Source organism: Muscardinus avellanarius (assembly GCF_963383645.1).
Source record: "Muscardinus avellanarius genome assembly, chromosome: 9".
Lineage (NCBI taxonomy): Eukaryota > Metazoa > Chordata > Mammalia > Rodentia > Gliridae > Muscardinus > Muscardinus avellanarius.
In genome coordinates, this window is record NC_137795.1 from 77,603,776 (window position 1) to 77,628,264 (window position 24,489).

The following is a 24,489-nucleotide window of genomic DNA, read 5'->3' on the forward strand; positions in this document are numbered from 1 at the left end:
GACTGGGACAGGAGGATCATAGGTCCTTCCGCAGCAACTTAGATTTCAAAAAATAAAATAGGGCTGGAGGTGTTGCTCAGAGGTAAAATGCCCCAGGATCCAAACATCTCCAGTACCAAAAAGTAAAACAACAAAAAAAATTACACCAGAGGAAGGGATCCTCGCTCTGCTTACTGGGGCAGTTGAGTAGGGCTTAGATGTTGCGGGCTGGAACGTTGGTGACCCTTGGTAGGCGATGACAATTTTACCTTGAATACTCTGGAAAGTAGGTTTACCATCAGGAAGTCCTTGGGCTGAAAGCAGCTGAGCTACAGAGTGGAGGGGGTTAGCAGCTATACTGGGTGTCCTCCCCTTTCTGGAATGTAGGAGGGGACATCTGAGTCCAGTCGAACTTTTCAACACAAATCTTGTACGGGTTACCATGTTCTGATTAGGAATTCCAGAGCATTTTCAATTATACTGAATCTAACCATTGGGACCGTTCATTGTATCGCTTTTAATTTATGGGCTGCAGGTCCAAAATGATATTCCAATAAAACAAAGTTGAAGGCAGGGATGAAAATACAATAAGCAAGTCAGGTGCAGTGGTGCACGCCAGTAATTCAACACTTAGGAGGCTGAGACAGGAGGATATCAGTTTCAAGACCTGCACCATAATTTAGGCCATTTCAAAATAATAAAAAAAGGGCTGGTGGTGTAGCACAGACAGAAGGCCACTGAATTCAATCTGAAGTGGAAAAAAGTGGGGGAAGGGAGGGAAGAGAAGGAAGAAAGATAATATATTGACTGCAGACCCAAGCCCATTGTCTCAGAAGAGGCTTAGTTTTCTATTGTGTAACAAATGATGGCAAAGTTAGTGTCCTAAAACAATGCAAGCTTATCTCAGTTTCCAAAAATGCAGGCACTTGTTGACTGGGTCCTCTCTGCTTAGGGTCTCACCTGAGATAAAGTCAGTGTGATGTCTGGGGTTACACCCTCATCTGAGGCTTGGATTCTTCCCCCAAGTTCTTTGAGAATTTAATTTTTATTACACAGTCACTCCACTTATCATAATATGCATGACAGGAGAGCTTTAAACACTATTATAATATGCTCGACAGGAGAGCTTTAAATAATTACATTGAAAAGACCGGCATCATGGTGCACACTTGTAATCCCAGTATTCAGGAGGCTGAGACAGGATCAGGGTTTGAGGACAGCCTCAGCTACTCAGTGAGGCCCTGATTCAAAATAAAGAATAAAACATAGGGCTGGGGGTATAACTTGGAGGTAGAATGCCCCTGGGTTCCATCCTCAGTACTGCAAACAATTATTATTATTGCATCAAAATAATGTGTAAATGAGAACTATTCTGGGCAGACTGCTATGTGGAGATCACCCTGGTCAATTGTGACTTAGAAAGCGCCCCCTCCCTCCCAGCTGTGACCAGCAAGGGTAATAGTGAAGAAACTTCCCAGGAAGAATGAACAAGCAGTTCTTCTCAGAGAAAAGACGCATTGGCTATGCGCTGGGCTAACCAAGAAACTCTACTGACGGGAGGGACCTTTACATTTCTGCAAAGTGCTACTTCAATTTTTTTTATTTTTTACTTATTTGGTACTGGAAATTGAACCGAGAGCCGTTATACTGCCAAACTATACTCCAAGCCCTTTTTAATTTTTATTTTGAGACAGATTCTAGCTAAGTTGCTGAGACAGGCCTCAATTCTACGATCCTTTTGCTTCAGCTTCCCAACTACTGAGATTATAGGCATGCACCTCCATGCCTGGCTATTTTTTTTTTTTTTTTTTTTTTTTTTTTTGCGGGTCTGGGGATGGAACCCAGGGGCATTCAACCTCCAAGCTACACCCCCTGCCCTATTTTTTATTCTTTATTTTGAAACTGGGTCTCACTGAGTTGCAGAGGGCCTCACTAAGTAGCTGAGGCTGTCCGTGAACCGCGATCCTCCAGTTTCAGCCTCCCGAATGCTGGGGCCTGGTTCTTTTTAATTGACACAAATTTCAGTACATGTACACACTGTGTAGTGATTAGATCAAGGAAATTAGCATACCTATCACCTCAAACATTTCTTTGTGCTAGGAACATTGCAAATTGTCTCTGCTAGTTAAATATCCAATTAATTGTCAGCCATACTTAACCTACTGTTCTATGAGAACATTTAGAAGTTATTTCTCCTGTCCAACTGTACCCATGCAGAGTGGTAATTAATAAGCGATGGTAAACCAGGTGTGGTGGCGAATGCTTGTGACGCTTGGGGGCTGAGATAGGAGGATCCTGAGTTTGGGGCCTGCCTTAGCTGCCTAGTGAGGCCATCTGCAACTTAGTGAGACCTTCTTTCAAAATAAAAAATAGGGCTGGGGGTGTAGCTCAGAGGTAGAATGCCCCTGGGTTAAGTCCCCAGTACCACAAATAGTAATAAGCAATGGTGACATGTCATTTCTGCCTGTTCCATTTATGAATCATAATCATGCTATCTGCACACCTGGGCAGATAGTGCATTTTCACTCTTAGTTTGCTGATGGTCATTTGCTGATGGTGAAGAGACCCGTGCACTTACCCAGCTGCCTGGGACTTTGAGCTGAGTGAAGGAAGAGAATGGGTCTTTGGTGGTGTATCCCTTGGGGATAGCATTCTTTGTGGAGTAAGAAGGGCTCATGCACATAGGTCAAAGGAGTAAATCAGTGGCAGAAATTGAGGGTGGCCCCTTCTGTACCCATTTTTAGCTGTGCATCTGCCCCTCACAGAATAGAGACAGTATCTTCCATTTTGCCTTAGAGCTAGAAGTGGTCATGTGACTAAGTTCTGGCCAATGAGAAAGGTGAAAATATTGTAAGGCAACTTTCTGGCTCTCTAGGAGTCAGAACCTGCACAATTCATTCTCATTTCTCTCTTTCTCTGTCCTGCTCCCAGAAACTTGGATGTCATCAAACCTTCATCAAGTTGAGGCACAAATGGTGTGTGAACCCCATCCTTCACTCTGGTACCCCATGCCAGCTGGCATCACCTATTTAGATTTATGTCAGAGAGGGAATTAAACCTTTTTATTATTTAAGTCATTTATTGCCACCTGTAGCTTAAATTATTCTTAAAAGATAGTCTCACTTCCCCCTAACCCCATCTTGTCTGCTACTTAAAATGAAAAAAGAAGAAAATACAAATGAGCTGTAAGATCTCACCAAACCAAATGATGGGCATTTGGAACTTATAATCTTGAGTTAGGGAACATCCTTTCTAAAACAAAACAAAACAAAACAAAACAAACAAACAAAAAAAAAAACCAGGCAAAACTAAAAGGAAAAGGAAAAAAAAAAGGCAAATACAGTGGCACACATCTGTAATCCCAGTATCTGAGAGACAGACAGGAGGATGACAGGTTTGAAGCCATCATCAGCAACTTAAGAGACCCTAGACCCTATTTCCAAATAAAAGATTTTTAAAAGCCCTGAGGGTGAAACACGGTGGAAGAATGCCCCTGGGTTCAACTGCCAGTGCCAAAAAATAATAATAAAATACTGATGAGTTTCTCCTCCCAAAATACTTAACATTTCTGATCACAGAATGTGTTCAGTGTTCTATAGAACAATCTATTAGCAATGACAGTCAACATTTTCTCTTTACCTGCCTTTTGGACCTATTACTTTTGTGTATGAAATCTTTTGTGGTCACAGATTTTATGCCTCAGTACTCATTTTAGTATTCTGCATGAAGGAAAAATTGTTTGAATTTCAGAACATATGTTTGTGTAGGATGAGATTAGGTTTTGAGAAATTTCCACCAGAGGAACGGATGTGGTTACAGTTCCAAAGAGAGACCAGCAGATGTCACTGTTCTCGCTTTAAGACGATCACAGCTTAGGGGGATACTGAATGGGGAGGGAATGAGGCCAAGACCCTAGAATAAACTAAAAGATTTTGCATCTGCTCTGGTTCCCCTACAACCCCTGTCTTATGTAGTCACAGCAAAGTGATCTTTTTTTTATAATAAAAATCTTGTAATTTTCCACCCCTGCTTTCACATCCTCAGTATCCCTTGCTAACAAAGGGGTGCCTGCCTGCCATCTCGGGTTGGAGGTAGAACTATAGCCACAACAGGAGGGCTAGATGATGTGAAGGACCCTGCATCTTACCCCTCAGTCTTGGACAGTCACATTTTCAGCAGCAAGTTACTTAACTGTGGCTTAAACTGAGGGCTACAATCTGTGGCCTGTGGGCCTTATCAACAAAGATTCTCTCCCCTTCACCAAACTCTACTTGGGCTCTTCTGAGCTCCTTTTTCAACTAAGCTCCTTTTGGACTTTGGGGCTGCTGTGTTTGTCTGCATTGTTGAATTTTAGCAAGAACCCAGCTAACTTGATTTGCCAAGAATCTCCCACCCCAAGGCAAAGTCTGCTCACCCTGGCCTGCCTTCAGCAATAAAACTGTTAGGTTAGTTTAGCCAGAATCTGATGTTTCCTCTCCATAAATTCCCATCCACCAGCCACTCCCTGTGCTCCACTTGGATACTCCTGCTTTTCCTTGTTGTAGTCAGAGTGGAGCCCAGACTTTGTCCCCACTGTATTAGTCCTACACTTATCATGACTGTGCTGAATAAAGTCTCTTACTTTTTAAATAAGTGTTACAAGTAATTTTTCCTTTAGCCAAATTTAGCCTGTTACCTGCTTAAATTTAGCTTGCTCAAATTCAGTCTGTTACCTTAGAAAGCCAAGAAAGTTTTTTAATGTTATTAAATGGTTGACTAAAACTAGAAGAACAACACCTATATCTAGTGCTTTTGTGTGTGTGTGTGTGTGTGTGTGTGTGTGTGTGGTACTCGGGTTCCTTAAAAACCCTTCTATCTCCAGGCTACACTACCAGACCTGTTTTTTATATTTTAATTTGGAAACAGGGTTTCTTAAGCCAGAGAGGCTGGCTTCGAACCTGTGTGATCTTCCTGTCTCCGCCTCCCAAGGGCGGGGATTACAAGCGTGCGCCACCACGCCCGGCTATCTAGTGCTTTAAAGTATACCATGCACAGCTCTCAACTTTTATACTTATTAGCTCTTTTAGTTACTACACCCCAATGAAGTAGGTACTATGGTTCATTTTATAGATGAGGAAACTGAAGCTTCTAGATACCTTAAGGATGTGGCCAAAGATCATAGAGCTAATGCATATTCAGCGGAAAAGTTAAACAGAGGGAGTCTTAGACCCAGAAGAGATGCTCTTAACCTGTTTCCGTCCTATGAAAGTGTATCCAATACTTTGAAAACAGGTACATAAGTGATGAAAGCTCTGGGCAACACCTTCTGGGAACCTAGTTCCCAAGAGGGAGGATCACTGCATCTTAGAGACCCAAGGGAAAGCTTTGTAGGCAAAGAGGCCATGTTTCTACTGCTGTGATAAACCTTAATCCCAATTAAGGGAGCGTGACTCACCTCTTCCTACAAAAGAGTCCCTTCATCTCATAAGTAAGAGTACATTGCAGTCAATGGTTAGATTTTAAATTTTTTCAGTAAAATCTATCATGGATGCCAAGTGTGGTGGTGCATGCCTATGTTCCTAGTATCTGAAAGGCTGATCCAAGGACAGCCTCAGAAAATAGTGAAACTCTCATCAACCTTATTTCAAAATTAAAATAAAAATAGGGTAGGTATAGGTTGGAAGTATAATGCCCCTGGGCTCAATCCCCAGTACCTAAATAAATAAATAGTCTGGCACTGTAGCTCAGGGGTAGAAAAAATGCCTTTGGGTTTAATTCCACTATACAGATATAGATAGAAGAAATTTACTAAGAATAAACTTAAAAGTACTACTGGGCATGTGTGCTGAGAGTACACTGATTGCTCAAATATAAGAGAATGGCCCAATGAACATGTTTGTGGGAGGAGAAGAGGAAACCGAGCTAGTCAGATGTGAATTGTATCTGTTGTAATAAACATGTTAAAAGAAATTTTTATTCCTGTGTAAGTATGTATATAAACCTATTTTGCCTCTGAGCCTGCAAAGCTCGAAATATTTACTATCTGGCCATATATATATATATTTTTTTACTATTTCCTTCTTATCTTAGTTTATATGCCACATCTGTCATTGTCTTCCTCTTCCTCCTCTTCCTTGTCTCTTCTCCTCCTCCTCCTCCTCCTTCTTCTTTCTTCTTCCTCTGTCTCTCTCTGTGTCTCTGTCTGTCTCTCTCATATTGGGGACGGAACCCAGGGGCTTTTTTTTACCTCCAAGCTACATCTCCAGCTCTTTTTATTTTTGATTTTGATAAGGGTCTCACAAGGTTACTGAGAGTGTCACTGTGTTGTTGAGGCTGTCCTTGAACCTGCAAACCTCCTGTCTCTGCTTCCCAAGTACTAGGATTTCAGGCATGTACCACCATGCTTGGCTTACATGCTGTCTCTTTACCGAGGCCTTCCCCTTTCTCTTTCTCTCTCTCTCTCTCTTTCTTTCTTTTTCTTTCTTTCTTGTAGCTGAGGCTGTCTGTAAACCGCGATCCTTCAGTCTTAGCCTCCAGAGTGCTGGGACTACAAGTGTGCGCCACCACGCAGGGCTCCCTTTTTTCTTAATGCATCCTACTGCCTAGATTTTGTTGTTGTTGCTGATGACACGTTTAGTGCTTGTCTTCCCCTGATAAATAAGAACCTTCACTGTCTAATTCACTGCTTCATACTCAAGTATCTGGAGCCAGGAGGAAGTGGAGAAAAGTTTGTTGAATGAATGAATTATACTGAAAATAACAGTGGAAGTCTGTGAAACTTTTACTTTTTTCTTACAGAATACCAGAAAATTATTTAGGTCAGAAAATACTGGCCTGTAAGGGCTATGGCCCCAGAAATCAGATTTAAACCTTCATGGTCTTTGTTGGTTAGGAAGACACATTCTTCAAGGTGTACATATTTCAAAGCATCCTGTTGTACAGTCGCAAGAGCCTGGACTTGGACGATTTCCTTGAGGGGCTGCATAATCCCTCAATTCTGAACTTCTTGTTATGTGAAATGCAAACATAAACCCTGATTTGGTTAAACTCTTGTTATTTAGAGTTCATAAATAGTATAAGCTAAAAACAATCTGAAGGGGTACAAACCTGAACCCCCAGATCCTAAAATAGGATTGCTATAGAAAGTCTTCAGTAAAATGAATGAATGAAATGCACACAGCATTTCTTCATGACCAGAGACACTGAAAGAAGGAATAAAGTGGCGACCTGCAGGACTCAGAGGACCCTTCACTTTGCAGTCTTGGTGACTGTCATCTTTCATGGAGCATGAATAAAAGTAGTGTGGATGCCGCCCTGTGGATTATACAATACGGGGTGTCCCCAAGATCCCCCAAATGCATGTACATCAGTTTTTTACTATACTCACATATATAAAAAATATGATTTAAAAGTTCTTGATGGCTGTGATGGCACATACTTGTAACCAATATTGGAAGTTGAGACAGGAGAATAGCAAGTTGAAGAACAGCCTTGGCAATTTTGTGAGACTCTCAGAAATTCAGTGAGACTCTGTTTCGAAATAAAAAGGACTGGGGGTGTAGCTTAGAGGTAAGATGCTCCTGGATTCAATATCCAGTACTGAAAAGAAAGAAAGTTCTTACAAAATTCACAAATCTTCAAGAATATCCCATTGTGAGGTATAATGTCCAGAAGGCCAATGCTATCCGAGATTTTTCATTTCAAAAAAGTGATCACATAACCCATGAAAAGTAGGTGCCTCTTTTGAGCAGTTTTTAACATTTTTTATTGGTGCATTGTAATTGTACATGATAGATTCACAGTGATAAATTAATCAACATTATTTTGTCGTTTCTGCCCCTATACCTCTCTATTGCCCTCCCCCCTCCCCAGTCCCCTTCCCCTACTATATTAGTCTCTTTACTGATTTTTACAAGATTCCTTTCCTTAACTTTTCTTTCTCTAGCTTCCACATATAGCGAAAGCATACAATGCTTGATTTTCTGAGTTCCCTCCATTTTCCTACAAATGACATCATTTTATCCTTTCTGGCTGAAGGAAACTCCACTATCTGTATAAACTACATTGTCTTCATCCATTTGTTGATTGACATCTAGGTCGAATACATGACTTGGATATTGTGAATTGGAGCACTTCTTTATAGTCATGTGCATTATTTGCTATCACCTAGCTGTATAAATATATGAGAGCTTTAAGCGCCTATATGTGTGTGTTCCTTCCCTTACTAAATCTGTGGCAACTTTCAAGTTAGAAGCCAGCACAGGTTAGTGTCCAGCATGGAACTATACTCTTCTTTTAGCTGTAAGATATCTACCAATTAGCATGACCTACTTATTTGCTCATCAAGTACTATTCATCTACAGTGTAGCATCAAGCTATTTTTGCATTCTAAACATAGACCTAAGAATGTCCAGTTTGTTTTTATTGGGTGTTCTTAAAAGCAACTCTTTCTATCCCCTCAGGATATCTATGAATGTATAAAAAAAAAAAACAGGTTGATGTACAAATCACTCAGTAAGTTAAACCATTTACTTTATGGGTTTATATGAAAGAAATACAGAGATTTTCTTTGAAAAGAATGATGTGAAGAGTCTGGCGATATTGTGCATATCATTTACTGTCTTCCTCCCACTCTCCTCTGCCCACTTGCCCTCGGTTGTAAGCTCTGCAAGAGCAAGGCTGCTTGTTTCGTTCACCAATGTGGCCATGCACCTTGAATACTGAATCCTTGGTGAGTAAATGAACTGGAAAACAACTGCCCATGTCAATCAGGTAGCCTATAAAGAACTGTTGTTTGAAATGTATGAGTGTTTTCTGTTGCTATAACAAAATTTCTGAGGCTGGGTAACTTAAAAATAAAAGGGTTATTTCACTTAGACTTTTGAAGGGAGAAAACACCAAAAGGCCTGGCGATGGCTCTAGTGAGGACCTCATGACAGATGGCATCATGTCAGAAGTGTCTGCTAGAATGATCATATGGCATGACAGGATGCCAGAGAGCAAGGTGTGGCCAGTCTTGTCTTTTGTAACAACTCCCTCTCTCAAGAACTCAAGAGCCCATGAGAAGTACCTTAATCCTTTCCAAAGGCAGAACCTCCATGAGGTTCCAAAGGAACCCACCTCCTAAAGGTTCAAGACCACCACTCAACAACACACACTGGGTACCAAGCTTCTGATACAAGTACCCTTGAGGAACATACTCAAACAAAATCCAAACAATAGAAAAACACAAGACTAGATCATTCTACCCATAAAACATGAATACTTCCTAATATGAGTTACAAAACATGTAGAGTTATTTATGGAAATATTTCCATAAAAATACCCATATTATAAGATTCATATCTATTCATATTTATTCCTCTAGTCCTTAGGATATATAGTGGCTAGGATTTGGCACTTTCATATTTACATTGTGTGCCCTTTATATAAGTCCAAGATACACCTATTCCTTAAGGCCTGACCCAAAGGCTGTATCCTCCCCAAACAAAGAAACCTGCAAATGAATTTCTCACTTTTCTTGAATCCTTCTAATACTTAATTCGTACGTGTCTTCAAAGACTCATCCAGTTGCAAATCTTCTAATATTTTGAAGACATTAAGACTGTTACCCTCACACCTGGAACAATGACAAAATGGGAAAAACATATGAAGCAACAGTTGTTAAGACCTTGGACATAAGGTAACACAGCACAGTGATCCATAAGAGTTAAGAAACAGGGCTAGGGGTGTAGCTTGGAGGTAGAATGCCCCTGGGTTCCATCCCCGGTACTGCAAAAAATAAATAAAATGCGTATATTTTATTTTATACTTAGTATATTGATATTGTAGACCATACCATTTTATAAATACATAGATACACACACTTTGGGAATGAGTTTAAACTTTTTTTTATTATTGACCAAAGTTTGGAGACCATTTTCACACATAGGTGCCCATTAACTAAATTCTATGTTGCTTTTACTATATCATGATTGCAATCTCACCACAGCTGGCTAATATCTGATTTTGGAGTTTTGTTTGTTTACCTCATCTTCTCTGTCTATAATTTTTTTGGAACGCAGGTGTTTCGTGGACAAGATTAAAATGGAAGTCTTAAATTTGTGAGAATTATTTTCTCAAAGTTCTTTCCCATGCCCTTGTATTAAACCTTTGCTTATTGTTACTACCTCATGCACTACAAAATGATGTTTTAGTCAAACACAGATATATATATATATATATGATGACAGTCCCATAAAATTATGTTACCCAGTGATGTTATAGCCATTTCAGTTTGTGTAAGTACACTCCATGATGTTTTCATAACAAATCACCTAACAACGCATCTCTCAGAAGGTATCTGTCATTAAGTGACACATGACTGTATTTGCTTTCTAATGTCTTAGTAAAGCAATAAAAAGCATAGATAAGTATTAAATTAAAAGAAACAGCAAGTCATAGTTTTTTATTTTTAGGTCTGTTTTATTATGGATATGTGTTCTTAGTTGTGATTTTTAAAGTTGCAGATGTATAATATATACTCATATATCTGTCCTTGGCTTGTTTGATGGAATTAAATTTATCAGCATATTAAGATTTGGTAAGGGCTCTCTGACTCCCCAGATATGCTGATGCCTTGAAAAACTTGAGAAGCATTATTTTATTTTATGGCTTTGATATCTGGTGTCTGTTAATAGCAATGGAAAGAATAACATTGTGAACAGATAAATTATTTATGCACAAATACATAGTTGTGAGAGCAGATTTCAAAATTAGACAAGGGAAGGAAATAAAGTCCCATGGCAGCTGAAGAGAAGAGCAAATCCACTAGGAGGTATAGAAAATAAACTTCCTCCTACTTCCCAGTTTTGCCCAGGGTAAGCTCTGCATCTCTTATGACTTGTAAGAAAGATCAGAGGCCACTTAACCCAATTGTGACGGGCGGTTCCCACACATAAGCCTTCTAGTTTTTGTTGTTGTTGTTGTTAAATAAATTTTTATTGGTGCATTGTAGTCATACATCTTAATGGGATAAAAAAAAAACTTATGGAGATATACACGTATACATCACCCAATCAGCCCCTACCCAATCCCTCACCCCCCCCCCTCCTTCCCATGCTTGGTTTCCTGATTAACTTTGATATGTTTGGGGTTTTTTTTCTTCCATATATGGTCAAGTTATTTTTGACAAGGTTTCCAAGAACATTTGGTGAAGGAAGTAATAATCTTTTCACTAAATATTGTTGAAAAGTAATGACTACATGAAAAAGAATAAAATTGGGCCCTTACCTAACACCCTATACAAATATTAACTCAAAATAGATAAAAGACCTAAATGTAAATCTTAAGACTATAAACTTTTAGAAGAAAACCAGGGTCATAAAACTTTACAACATTGAAAGTGGCAGTGATTTCTTGGATATGATTCCAAAAGCACAGGCAACAAAAAAATAAACAAACAAACTTCATAAAAAATAGAAAAAATATTGTACATCCAAAGACAATGTAAACAGAATTAAAAGTTACTGATAGAATGGGAAAAATATTTCCAAGTGCTATATCTGAAGGTATATTAATATTCCAAATAGAAATCCTAAAAATTAGCAACAATAAAAGCAAACAATACAATTTAGAAATAGGTAAAAGACTAAAATAGATAATGAATCTCCAAAGATTTTTATATGACGAATAAACCCATGAATGTCACTCATCATTATCATAACTAATCATTAAGGAAATACAAATAAAAACTATAGAGAAATACTACTTCACACCTGTTAGGATTGCTACTTAACATGAATTACCTTGCTCCAGCCCTTTATCTTGAGTTTGTTACTATCTTTACTTGTAAAGTGTGTTTCTTGTAAGCAGCAGATGGATGGATTCTGTTTTTTAATCCATTTTGCCACTTGATATCTTTTTATTGGGGAATTGAGGGCATTTACATTCAGTGTGATTATTGAGAGATAATTTTTTAATTCCTAACATGTTAAGATTTTATTTCTGTTTGAAATACTGTTTATTCTTCTTTGCTTAGTTGTCTGCTAGATGGAAAATCTTGTTTCTCTGGTTCTGGTGTGTATTACCTATTTCTTCTTTGTAGTTAATCTCTTTGAGTATTTTCTCTAGTGCTGGTTGTTCTTCTAGTCTTCTTTTTCTCTGTCCCTGATGTTTACATTTTTTATTTCTCTTCGGATAGTGTTTTCTGGCTATGAAAAGCACAGATTTTGTGGCAATAGAGATCGAATGTTAGCAGGACTCGTAAACGCTGTTTTTCTCAGTCATCATCTTCCTGGAAGCCTCAGCCTTCCAGTTTTAAAACTGGTTAAGTTCCAGCAGAGCTGGATGAATTGGTCATGAATCCCCCTACCTTCTCCAGGAATCACTTCTGATAGGATAAAATAGGCTATTATTGATCCTAATTTACAGATGAGGGTGGGTGGTTGGCCAAACCTCTGTTAGAATTCTCTCAGTGGCCAGGCATGGTGGCATATACCTGTAATCATAGTACTTGGGAGGCTAAGACAGGAGATGAGCAGGTTGTCCAAGGACAACCTCAACAATGTAGCGAGACTCTATTTCAAAACAAAAACTCAAAAAGGGCTGCAGGTGTAGCTCAGAGATAGAATGCCCCGTTCATACTGAGTTCAATTCCCAGTACCCACCCCCCAAAAAAAAATCTTTCAGTGTTAGGAAACCAAATATTGGATATTCAATAAACTCAAACAAAAATATTTCCCCCTAAAATTTACATGCATCGGTTCTTTCTTACATGAAAATCATACAGGGCTTCTGTTTTATGTCTTTAAAATCAATTTGTTGAGGGGTTAAAAAAAATACAACAAGCATATTCTACCCTCCCCTCCAACTCAACATAGTCATTTCAATACAGCACATAAGACCTGTGCTAAGCCCACAGGGAGATTTAACAAAGGAATATGAGCCAATGAACAAATCTAAGAATAGATTACTACATGTGGGCTGTAAGAATACTTACTACATGTGTCTAAATATGGTAGCCCACAATAAGTGCCATTTTAGAATAAAAGTGTAATATGCAATGCATATGACAACCAGAAGTGCAGAGAATGAAATCTAGGCTACAGGAAGTTACTTGTTATAGTTTGTCCAATCAGTTATACTTGACAAATTAGTACAAATTGGCTTGATTTTGGGGACAGCTCCAGCCCAAAGGAGAAATAACACACTTGTTCAAAGAGACAAAACTGTAGCATAAAAATAGTATAATGAAGATAATTTTGAGGGGGAGAAAAAAGTCAAGGGAAGTCAAAGCTCCAAGTATAAATCATATTTACTAACTTTTGTTATTAATAAGGAGATAAAACCCAGTATAGTCAGATGTTCACAGAGCACTAAATTTAGCAACTTTGTAAGTGGCATTAAAATGCAGAATAAAATGAAAACCTGAAATGAGTTTTGCAATGCAAAGTAGAGAAGCTAGAACTAATATTAGACATACAGTTAAATTAGGCTGGAGTGGGCAATTGCATTATTCAATATTAGCCTAAAATGTACTTTAAGATAAAAATAGCTTTTTCTATCCACTTGTTTTGGATTAGATTTCTACAGAAGTCAAATATCTTAGATGGTATGAAATTTCCACTTTAATTTGCATGCCTAAGTGTAGTCTTGCATGGTAAATGAGAACAAAATTAAACACAAAATTAAATCAGTAAGGAAATATATCTTGGTAAAAAATCAATTTTTAGAAATTTAGGAAAATATTCTGTGTATCAATAAAACAAATGTAAGCTGGATGTGGTACATACCTATTACCCCAGCTATACAAGAGGATCGCAAGTTTGAGGCCAATCTTAGAAACTCAGAGAGACTCTGTCTCAAAATAAAAGATATAAAGGGCTGGTGCTCAGTGGTAGAGCACTCCTGAATTCAGTCTCCAAAACCAGAAAACAACTCAAAGCTAATGTAAGCTCATGTTACAGCTATTAGATTTTTAAAATTCTACTAATAATTTAATAATATCACTCTAACTATTTATTTTTTAATGCAAAAGATTATTTAATTATGTGTCTAAACCTATCCTTTGCTTTGGATATTTGTGTGCATTAACTTGAAATGTGAAGCCACAAAACCAGGGAATAACATGTTATGTTCATGGAAAGTAGACAGACTATTATTTTGGTATTTGAAAAATGCTATGGTTATCACTAGTGCTGAATATTTTTGAAATCATGGACTCTAGTTCCTGAAATCCTTGTTTAATGCTGTGCCCAAAATATGCTTTTTAAAATAAGATAATAAACCTAAAGCCAGGGGCAATAGGGCCCACCTGTTATCCTAGGAGTTGTGAGGCTGAGATGGGAGGATCCCAGGTTTGAGGCCAGCCTCAGCAACTAAGCAAGACTGTATTTCAAAATCAAAAATAATAAGGGCTGAGGGTGTAGCTCAGAGGTAGAATGCCCCTGGTTCAATCATCCCCCCCCACCCCCAAACACACGCACACAGGTAGGCATGCGCAAGAAAAAGAGAGAGGGAGAATGAGGGAGAGGGAGAGGAGGGGGAGGGAGGGAGGGAGGGAGGGAGAGAGAGAGAACTGAACTGACGAGATATTTTAAATATTCAAAATATTTCAAACAAGCTGGTCATGGTGGCGCACGCTTGTAATACCAGAATTTGGGAGGCTGAGACCAGAGGATGGAGGTTTGCCGCCAGCCTCAGCTACTTAGCCTCTGATACTTAGTGAAGCTCTCCGTAATTTAGTGAGAGACCCTGTTTCAAAATAAAGAACAAAAAATAGGGCAGGAGGTGTAGCTCAGAGGTCAAATGCCCCAATACCCAGAAAAAAAAAATTGGGCTGGGGGGGTGTCGCTTGAAGGTAGAATGCTCCTGGGTTCCATCCCCAGTACAAAATTTTTTTTTTCAGATAACAGATTTTTTATTTTGATAAAAAATGTTATAATAGGCCAGGCATGATGGCGCATGCTTGTAATCCCCGCGCTTGGGAGGCTGAGACAGGAGGATTGCGCAGGTTCGAAGCCAGCCTCAGCTACTTAGTGAGGCTCTCAGCAACTTAGTGAGACCCTGTTTCCAAAATAAAATATAAATGGGTCTGGGAGTATAGCCTGGAGGTAGAAAGCCTCTGGGTTCTACCCCCAGTACTACCAAAAAGAAAAAAAAAAAACCAAACTTTTGGATTGGGGGTAAGCATAAAAAAGGACATTATATTTCCACTATTTAAAGAGAAACAGAAGGACTAATTCAACTTGGACTATTTTTTGAAGAGTAAAGAGACTGAGTGTCATAGTAAAGAATAAAGTAAAGATGGTGGGCAGTACTGTGACCTCTCGTGATTATTTAGCCTCAGAAACAAAGGGTCAGATAAAACTTCACAGGGTTCCTTAAATTAAGTTTTTGATATGTTTGTTGAACCTATCAGATATCTTTGCTATCAGATTTTTAAAAATCTCATTAGAAGAAGGTGTGTTGACCTCTCTAATTATTTCCAAAGGATTTTTAGTTTTCTTTGAAATAAAGGAACCATCTTCCACTGCCTGGGCGGAAAATGGTTTTTTAATAGCTAATTTTATTATATAAGTACTAATAAAGTCAGACCAGTATATTGACTTTTTTGGGGAAATCATGCCTTCACTTTGTCTTGTATCTTGACGTAGATAATGGCAGGTATCAGAATACTCCCTTTTGTTCTACTAAATCACGACAGAGTATTGAATGGGGGTGGAAAGGCAGATCCTTGCACATGAGGAAAGTTGTGTTAGTGTTCCAACACATCTTGGTTGACGTGCAGCACCAGGGTAAATGGCTACACACAGCATCCGCTCCTCTGACTGGTCCTGTCTGCCTTCTCCATCAATCAACTCTGAGATACCATAAACTCAAACAGTTCCCATTCAACTGAGTACAGCAGGGGCAGACATGGAAGATACCACACTTTCTCAGCTTTGGGATTAAATAGGGGAGGTGAGCCATGTCCAGAAATAGTTGAAGAAGCTTTGACAAGAGCAAGATTGACATCTGAATTCAAATCCACACAAAAAGTGCTACTGGGGGGAAATAAAATCTTCACTTATGTTCTAAAATTGTCCATAATAAAGGGTTGGGGACAACCCTGCAGACACAAGCTCTCAGAACCCTGACACATGGGGAACTGTGGCTGACAGTCCAGGCTGCTGAGCCAGATGTCGGGAGGGCTGCCCAGCAGGCAGCTATCTCATGGGCTGCATTTGTCTGGCGCTCCATCACAAAGTGCTTTCCAGTGTGTGGTAGTTGTCCATAAACTCTTCAAGGAAGTGCTCGGCACATTTACTCTTCTGGCTGGAAGGCAGGTGTGTCACCAGGATGGTGCTTGGGAGACTTCGGGGGTCTGGGTTAGGTCTTTGGCTGCTGACTCATGCTTCATGGAAAGCTCCCCATTCGTGCTTTGACCACAGTGGTCAAGGGCACTCCAGGCCTCCTCAGAACACCTGTACTCACTCTGGCCCAAGACCCTGTCCCATAGCCGGCCGTCTCCTACACATCTAGCAGGATATTGATGAGAGCCTTCTGTATACCCTTGAAAGGAGTACTAGTGTTTCACAGATCTAGCAAATACAAATGGAAATTCTTGCCCATTAAGGAACAGGGGTGCCTGCCTTCAGTATGAAACAGGATGTCAGAATTGTGGATAGCATCCAGAGCTTTCATCCTGTACAGATAACTGTAAGTAGTAACTTTGATTTCCTTAGTTTTCCAGCTTTAACAGTCTTACAGTCATTGTCTGCAAGGAGCTAAGGTTCATATCTGATATCCTGAACCTTGGATAGTTGAATATCAATTTCCTCTTTCAAATCCTTGGGGGGCATTGTATCCACAGTGGCACGTGGTTCCCTTCTAGATTTCACTGCAGAATGCATGATTGCCTCTTCACAAAAATAAATAGCAGTACAAATTCCAGGCTCCTGTAGGCCATGACCAGCACAATACTCACCCCACACAGCCAAGTTACTGTGGGATCCCATGGCCTCCCTCCCCGCGCAGATCTGCTGTGTTCCCCTGGTCCTGCCTCATAAGCCCAGGATACACCGAAGCAAAGTTGTCTGAGTTCCCTGGAGCTCCCTGGCCACTTCCTGATGGGGGGAGACCAAGCCAGACTGGGCTGTAAACATGGCAGATGGGATGGGGGGCACTGAGACAAGAAGACTTGTCCCAGCTTTGCCTAGGACACATGACTCAGGCAAAGGCACCGGGGAGCAGCGAGTCACATGTTGTTGTTGTTTTGTTACAGGGTGGGGGGGATTGAACCTAGAGGCATTCTACCTCTGAGTTACATCCCCAGCCCTATTTTACCTTTTGTTTTCAAACAAAGTCTTGCTAGGTTGCCAAAAGTCCCACTAAATTGCTAAGGCTGGTCTCAAACCTGTGATTCTCCTGTCTCAGGCTCCCAAGCACTGGGATTATAGGTGTACACCACCATGCCTGGCTTCAACTTATTTATATAGGCTTGATTACTCTATTTTTGCATTCTTGTATCAGAATTTTTCTGAATATCAACAAGGCTAAGGTATGTCAAATATTGACTTGTCTATCAAAGGCTTTATGTAGAAACTAAGATACCTTTGTTAGGAGTAGGAAAATAAGTAGTTAATATGATTATAATTCATCATATTATTTCTAGACCTAGCCATTGTCAATTGTTTAAGATATATGTGTCTAAGATATATATGTATATTGATTATGGAAATGCATTTTTTGATACTGGGGGTTGAACCCAGGGACATTCTTTTTTTTTTTTTGGTGGTACTGGGGGTGGAACCCAGAGGCTTTCTACCTCCGGGCTATACTCCCAGACCCATTTTATATTTTATTTGGAAACAGGATCTCACTAAGTTGTTGAGAGCCTCACTAAGTAGCTGAGGCTGGCTTCGAACCTGCACGATCCTCCTGCCTCAGCCTCCCAAGCGCAGGGATTACAAGCGTGCGCCATCACGCCCGGCGAACCCAGGGGCATTCTACTTCCTAGATATACCCCTAGCCCTCCTCTTTTTATTTTGAAACAGGGTCTTCCTAGTTACTGAAGGTCTTGATAAGTTGCTGAGGCTGATCTTGAACCTGCAATCCTCCTGTCTCAGCCGTCCAATTCCTGGGATTACAGGCAGGCTCCACATGCCCAGCTTGGAAATGCATTCCTCCTTATACATGTAGAATTATATCTTAAGGAAGTTCTCCCCAAGCCTCATTCAATTTAAATAATCTTGCAAACTATACACAGGTAGTTGAAATTTCATCTCATTAATACTCTAAGAATGTTGGCTTGAAGAAGTTAGAAATGGCAAATTCCCATCCAAACCTGTTTTTCTGCTCTTACTGGTTCTCAAAACTAAGCTAGGTTGGATTTGCACTTTTTCAGTTCCAGGTAAATCATGAAATAAAGGTAACTATTTATGTTATCTATGACCATACGGTACTGACCAATTAACTTATAGGCAAGATTTTTCAAATAAAACCCCAAAGTCAGCAAAATTGTTTCTTGTGTTTAAATCTCAGATGAGAGCCAGGCACGGTGGTGCATGCCTGTAAGCCCAGTAGGCTGAGACAGGAGGATTGGCTTGGTCTTCCCTCCTAAGTTTGAGGGCAGACTCAGCAACTTAATGAGATCCTGTTTCATAATAAAAGGGGCTGGAGGTGTAGCTCGGAAGTAGAATGCCCCGAGTTCAATCCTCAGCCAAGAAAAAAAAGAAAAAAATCTCAGATGAACCCTAAAAAGCATTTACAAATATTGATTCTTAAATTTATAACAAGCCGGGCGTGGTGGTGCACGCTTATAATCCCTGAGCTTGGGGGGCGAAGACAGGAGGATCACGCTGGTTTGGAGCCAGCCACGCTGGCTTAAGAGACCCTGTTTCCAAATAAAAATATAAAAATAGGTCTGGGAGTGTAGCCCGGACGTAGAAGGACTTCCTGGAACCCCAGTACCACCAAAAACAAAAAAAAAAAAAAAAAAAAAAAATTATAACAATGCATAAAACTAAAGACCCTTTTCCTTCCAGTATTTTTCTGTATTATAGACATAGGTCACCATGCCTGGCTAAACTAAAGACTTTAACAGGGTGTATACTTCCAAACATCATCATTTACAAAACAAGAAATAAAAGAAATATTTTGAAAGAACTTTTGAAGTTACTTGCCAATAGTACTGGTTTCTTTTTTTTTAATTTTTTATTTTTTATTGGTGGTACTGAGGGTGGAACCCAGGGGCTTTCTACCTCTGGACTATACTCCCAGACCTTTTTTTTTTTTTAAATATATTTTATTTGGAAACAGGGTCTCACTAAGTTGCTGAGAGCCTAAGTAGCTGAGGCTGGCTTCGAACCTGTGCAATCCTCCTGTCTCAGCCTCCCAAGCGTGAGGATTACAAGCGTGCACCACCATGCCTGGCCTAATAGTACTGGTTTCTTATTCAGCTCAGATATCTTATTAAACTAAGATACACATTTTAACCAAATATTGTCATGCACTATCAGACAATTTCCCCCTTGTGCAAACATCACAAAACTTAAGATAGCTACAATGTAACTAGGTGATACAATATATGAATCTGTTATATATGGTGCTGTCATATATGAAGTCCATCATTTCCAAAAACACTGTTATGTGGTATATCACTATATATGAGACAGTGTGTGTGTGTGTATATTTGTGTGTGTGGGTATATGTGTGTATGTGTGTGTTACTAGGGACTAAACCCAGGGGGCATTCTACCTTTGAGCTACATACCCAGCCCTATTTTATTTTCATTTTGAAACAGGTCTTCCTAGGTTGATTAGAGTCCCACTACTTATTAAGGCTGTTCTTGAACCTGTGATCCTCCTGTTTCAGCCTCCTAAGTACTGGGATGACAAGCATGTGCCATTATGCCTTTTTTTTTGTACTGGGGATTGAACCCAAGGGCATTCTACCTCCATAAAAATAAAATAAATCTTTATTTTATTTTTTAAAAATTTAAAATAGTGTCTCACTAATTTTTTGAGGTTGGCCTCAAAATTGCAATCCTCCTGTCTTAGCTTCCTAAATTCTGGGATTACAGGTATGCACTACCAAGCCTGATTTATATAAGACAATATAAAAGAAATGTAGGAACATTTGTTCTTACATAATTCCCATAAATGGTCATTTTACTCCCATTATCTAATTCTGATGTGGTTACACCTGAAACAAACTTTCAGAGAAGTTTACGATAGTGGTGAAAGGCCAAAGGAGTAAAAAAAAAAAAAAATACCTGTCCCTGAGTGTCCTCTCCCCCACCCCCTCTCTCATACAGTGCTGTCACATACTAAGTTAAATCTATGTAATACTATTCTTTGTGTCTGTGTTTGTAAATTGTAAGATTTAAGGTTTCTTTTGATATAGTTGATTTTTCACTCCTAATCATTCCTTTATATGTGATTCAGTCTTTGATGAACTTGTATCACCACGCTTTTTGTAGCAGGAGGTTTGAGAGAGGACTAAAGCTGGGGTAATAATAAATCACTCAACACTAATGGCCTTCTTTTGCTACTGGAGAAGAAAGCTATGGGCCAGGTGTCGCCCTTGGCACTTTTGGTATGCACTGCACACAGTTCCTTTGTAACAGGTACAGAGTAACCCATTGTACAGATGGAGCAGCATAGCTCAGGGATACTAGCCAGTGAGTGAAGGGCAGGGTCAAGAACCGCACTAGCATGGCCTGGCTCAGGACCCACCACAAACTTCCTGATGGCTGGCATATCTTAGTGAAGGGCCTGTACATCTCGAGGGAGTGCGAATCTTTCTATCACAAAGAAGATGCTATTTCTTTTGTGTGTGTATGGTACTGGGAATTGGACTCAGAGGCATTCTACCTCGAGCTGCACCTCCAGCCCTATTTTTTTCTTATTTGGAAGCAGCGTCTCACTAAGCTGATATGAGCCTCACTGAGTTGCTGAGGCTGTCCTCAAACCTGCAATTCTCCTGCCTCAGACCCCCAAGTACTGGGGTTACAGGAATACACTACCACACCCAGATTTCTTAGTATTTCTTATATCTCCACTTATGTAAACATCTGGATTGGTCATTTCCAGCGGTGTGTTTAATGACAAATAACTGGAGCACCTTATTAGTATTTCTGTAAAGCTAGGGTCAGACTTATCACTAGTTTTATCTGTCCCCAGCTGTGCATAGAGCCTGCAATCCAGCCTACTGAAGCAGTCACAGTTTGTAAGATATCAAGCTTTCTTGCATCTATTTTGAAACACAAAGGCTTCAAATCCCCTTCCCACCCCTGACTGCACACCAGGGAAAGGCAGTGGTAACACTAGGCTGACTCTAGAGCATCTAGCGGACAATTAGAAAATTGGAGCTGAGTCATATCCACGTCTCTTCAATGAGGTTCATTGGCACCAAACAACACAAAGCCCCTGGATGTTCATTTAAATCAAGCAGATAATATCCTAGTTCTGTGAGTTACAGAGATTCTGCTCGATTAATCATCACAGAAAATATACTCACATCATTTTATTCTAATGTGACTCCGGGCATCATTGTGAAATGCAAAAATCATTTGGTAGTATGCTGCCATAAATAACTATAAAAAAAAAAAACACTGAGTGTGTGTGTCAGTTTCTCTTTTTCTGGTCTCTATCTCACTGTGTTAGGTCAAGTGCACAGAAGAAAGGGGAGCTGAGAGAAAGGATGGAATTAGTGAAAATGGGAGAGAATTTCTATTACCTGTGCCAAAAATACGACCTGCATGTTCAAGGTTAAAGAAGCCAAATTCATTATGGAGGAAGCTACAATTTTGTGCAGGGGTGGAAATGTGTGATCCTTTCCTCTTCACCCATCATAAAGGTCACAGCCGACATTCACATAAAACAGGTTAACTAGAGAAAAACCTAACAAACCTCTACATAGCCTTGAGAAAGGAAGACTCAAAGACCTGGGAAAACTGTTTTTATAAGACAGCCATGCTGAAGTATCATTGTATAAAAGAACATGGGAATAGATGAGGGCTGGACCCAGCGAGGCCTTCAGATTTGTCCTGTGCGTTCCGATTTGTCTGGGTCTCTCTGGGTAGCATTCCTTCTTCTGGAAGTATGAGGCAAGACTTCTCTAGAAGGAGCTTTTAAGGGAGAAAGTGATAGGTCGGGTCCCTCCCTTCCTCCACGGGACCCTGTGGGAACAGGAGGCGGAACCCTGGAAGCCAGAAGCGGAGATGTCACGTGATTCCAGACATCTCTGGGCAGACTCCAGATGCTGCGAGACTTCAGATGTCTCTAGAGGACCAGCTGCTAGTTCCACCCCAAGACCCCACTACATAAATACCCTGACTTCCTCTGCTCACCACGTGACTCTGCTGACCACATGACTCTGCTGGTCAGTCATCAGCCTCTTCATCAGCCCCTTCCTCCACAGTGGGCAGACCTCGCCCAAAGGTGCCAGTTTGATTAAAGAGGCCTTTGATAACTTGGCTGGTGTTTGCCTCCTTTGCCACCCCCAAATCCATTTCAATGTTACAGAAAGCAGAGAAGGACCTTTCTACATTATATGGCTTGCTCTGAGGGAGAAGAGTTCTAGTTTCTATGACCCACCTTTGAGGAAAAAGGAATTCTGGTTTCTCTGGCTTGCTTTGCTTTAGGGGAAAAAGAGGGTCTGGAGGGAACTACCAGTCCTTTTCATTTCTTTATTTTGAAACAGGATCTCTAAGTTGCTGAGGTTGTCCTCAAACCTTTGATCCTCTTGTCTCAGCCTCTGAGTACAGATGTATGTCACTGAGCCCTGCTAAAAAAATTATAATTCAATATTCTGGTGAATGCTGGGAATTTTAAATGTCTCGGCTGTGTAATGGAGGAAACCTACAATCGTTCAATTAATATCTAATACATAGAAAGTCAAATTATTTATGGACAGAAACTGACTTAAAATTTTTCATGCAAGCCAGGTGTGCAGGCACACGCTTGTAATCCCAGTGCTTGAGAGGATGAGACAGGAGGATCACACAGGTTCAAAGCCAGCTTCAGCTACTTAGTGAGGCTCTCAGCAACTTAGTGAGATCCTGTTTCCAAATAAAGTATAAAATAGGTCTGGGAGTATAGCCCGGAGGTAGAAAAGCCCCTGGGTTCCACCCTCATTGCCACACACAAAAAAGAAAATTTTCATGCAGTCAAATATTTTATAAAATGCAATGTTTAATTCAGCAGTGGGCAAAATTTTCCAAAAAACTTTTTTTGTTGTTTAAAGTCACACATGCAAAATAAGCCAAAATTATCCCAGAGAACTGTTTATATTAAAACTAAGTGGAAGCCAGGTGTGGTGGTAGATGCTTGCAATGTAATCTTCATTCTTGAGAAGCTGACATAGGAGGATCATAGGTTCAAAGCCCGCCTCAGCAATTTGGTGATGCACTCTGCAACTTAGTGAGACCTTGTTTCAAAATAACAAAATAAAAGATAGGGCTGGGGATGTAGCTCGGAGGCAGAATACCTCTGGGTTCAATCTCATCACCACAATGAAACAAAAGCTCCAAAAATTGTTGTTTGAATTGTGAATTGTGATGGCAAAAAAAAAAAAAGTTAATCCTGTCAAAATTTCTTTGGAACTCTCCCTCCTTTTGCTGCTTCAAAAAAGAATAAAGGTGCCTGGCGTGGTGGCACACACTTGTAATCCCCGATCACACAGGTTTGAAGCCAGTGCTGGCTTAAGAGACCCTGTTTCCAAATAAAATATAAAATAGGTCTGGGAGTGTAGCCCGGAGGTAGAAGGGTTCCATCCCTAGTACTACCACCACCACCAAATAAATAAATAAATAAATAAATAAATAAAAATAAAGTAAATAACTCTGCAACCAAAAATCTTGCTAGATAGAGCGATTTATCCTCAGGCCTAATAGTTGGTGACATGAGTACAACTACCTTCTCCTCCGTGCCCTAGGTTCATTTATCACTCTGAGCCTGAATCCTGAGAATAAGAGTGTATGGCTTAAGATCCCCGGCGGTGGCACGCGTCTGCCGAGGCAGAAGGATCACGAGTTCGAAGTCGGCCTTGGCAATTTGGGTTGCTCCATCTCAAAAAGTAAACACACAAAAAAGTTGGCGACGTGGCTCAGTGGTAGAGCGCCCCCAGGGTCAATCTTCGGTGTCGAAAAAGAAGAGGAAGAAAAAGGAGGAGGGAGAGGGAGGAGAAAAAGAAGAGAAAAAAAACAGACCCCTGAATCCAAGATTTCAACTGAGTTTCGGCTGGACATTAGGGTAACCCCGGCAACCACCGCGTGCCTCAGTTTCCCTACGTGTAACGAGGCTAAGAGGATGAGCTGGCAGGAAGCGCGGAACGGCGCCCGCGAGTTCTCATTCCGTCGAGTTTCCCCGCGCGCCGCTCGGCCCGTCCTTCCATCTATTAATACAATCAATGCCCATGGGCCGGGGCCGAGGGGGCCGGGGCCACGTGACCGCGCGCAGGCCACTCGGGGGCCCGGGGCGGCCGGGGCGCCGGGCGGGCAGCGGCGGGCGGGCGCCCGGGGCGGGTGAATCATCCCGCCAGACGCGGAGCCGCGCGGCGCAGAGC

The 24,489-nt window shown here is 40.5% G+C and overlaps 1 pseudogene across 1 annotated transcript; it reads right to left on the reverse strand.

Annotated features, from left to right (window-relative positions):
• Nucleotides 1–16,178: 16,178 nt before the first annotated feature.
• Nucleotides 16,179–24,457, reverse strand: LOC308266818 (protein C1orf43 homolog; annotated as a pseudogene). Its single transcript has 2 exons — nt 24,134–24,457; nt 16,179–17,074 (listed from the first exon to the last, which is right to left on the reverse strand). The product of its transcript is annotated as a protein C1orf43 homolog (transcript).
• Between the last annotated feature and the right edge of the window lie 32 nt (nt 24,458–24,489).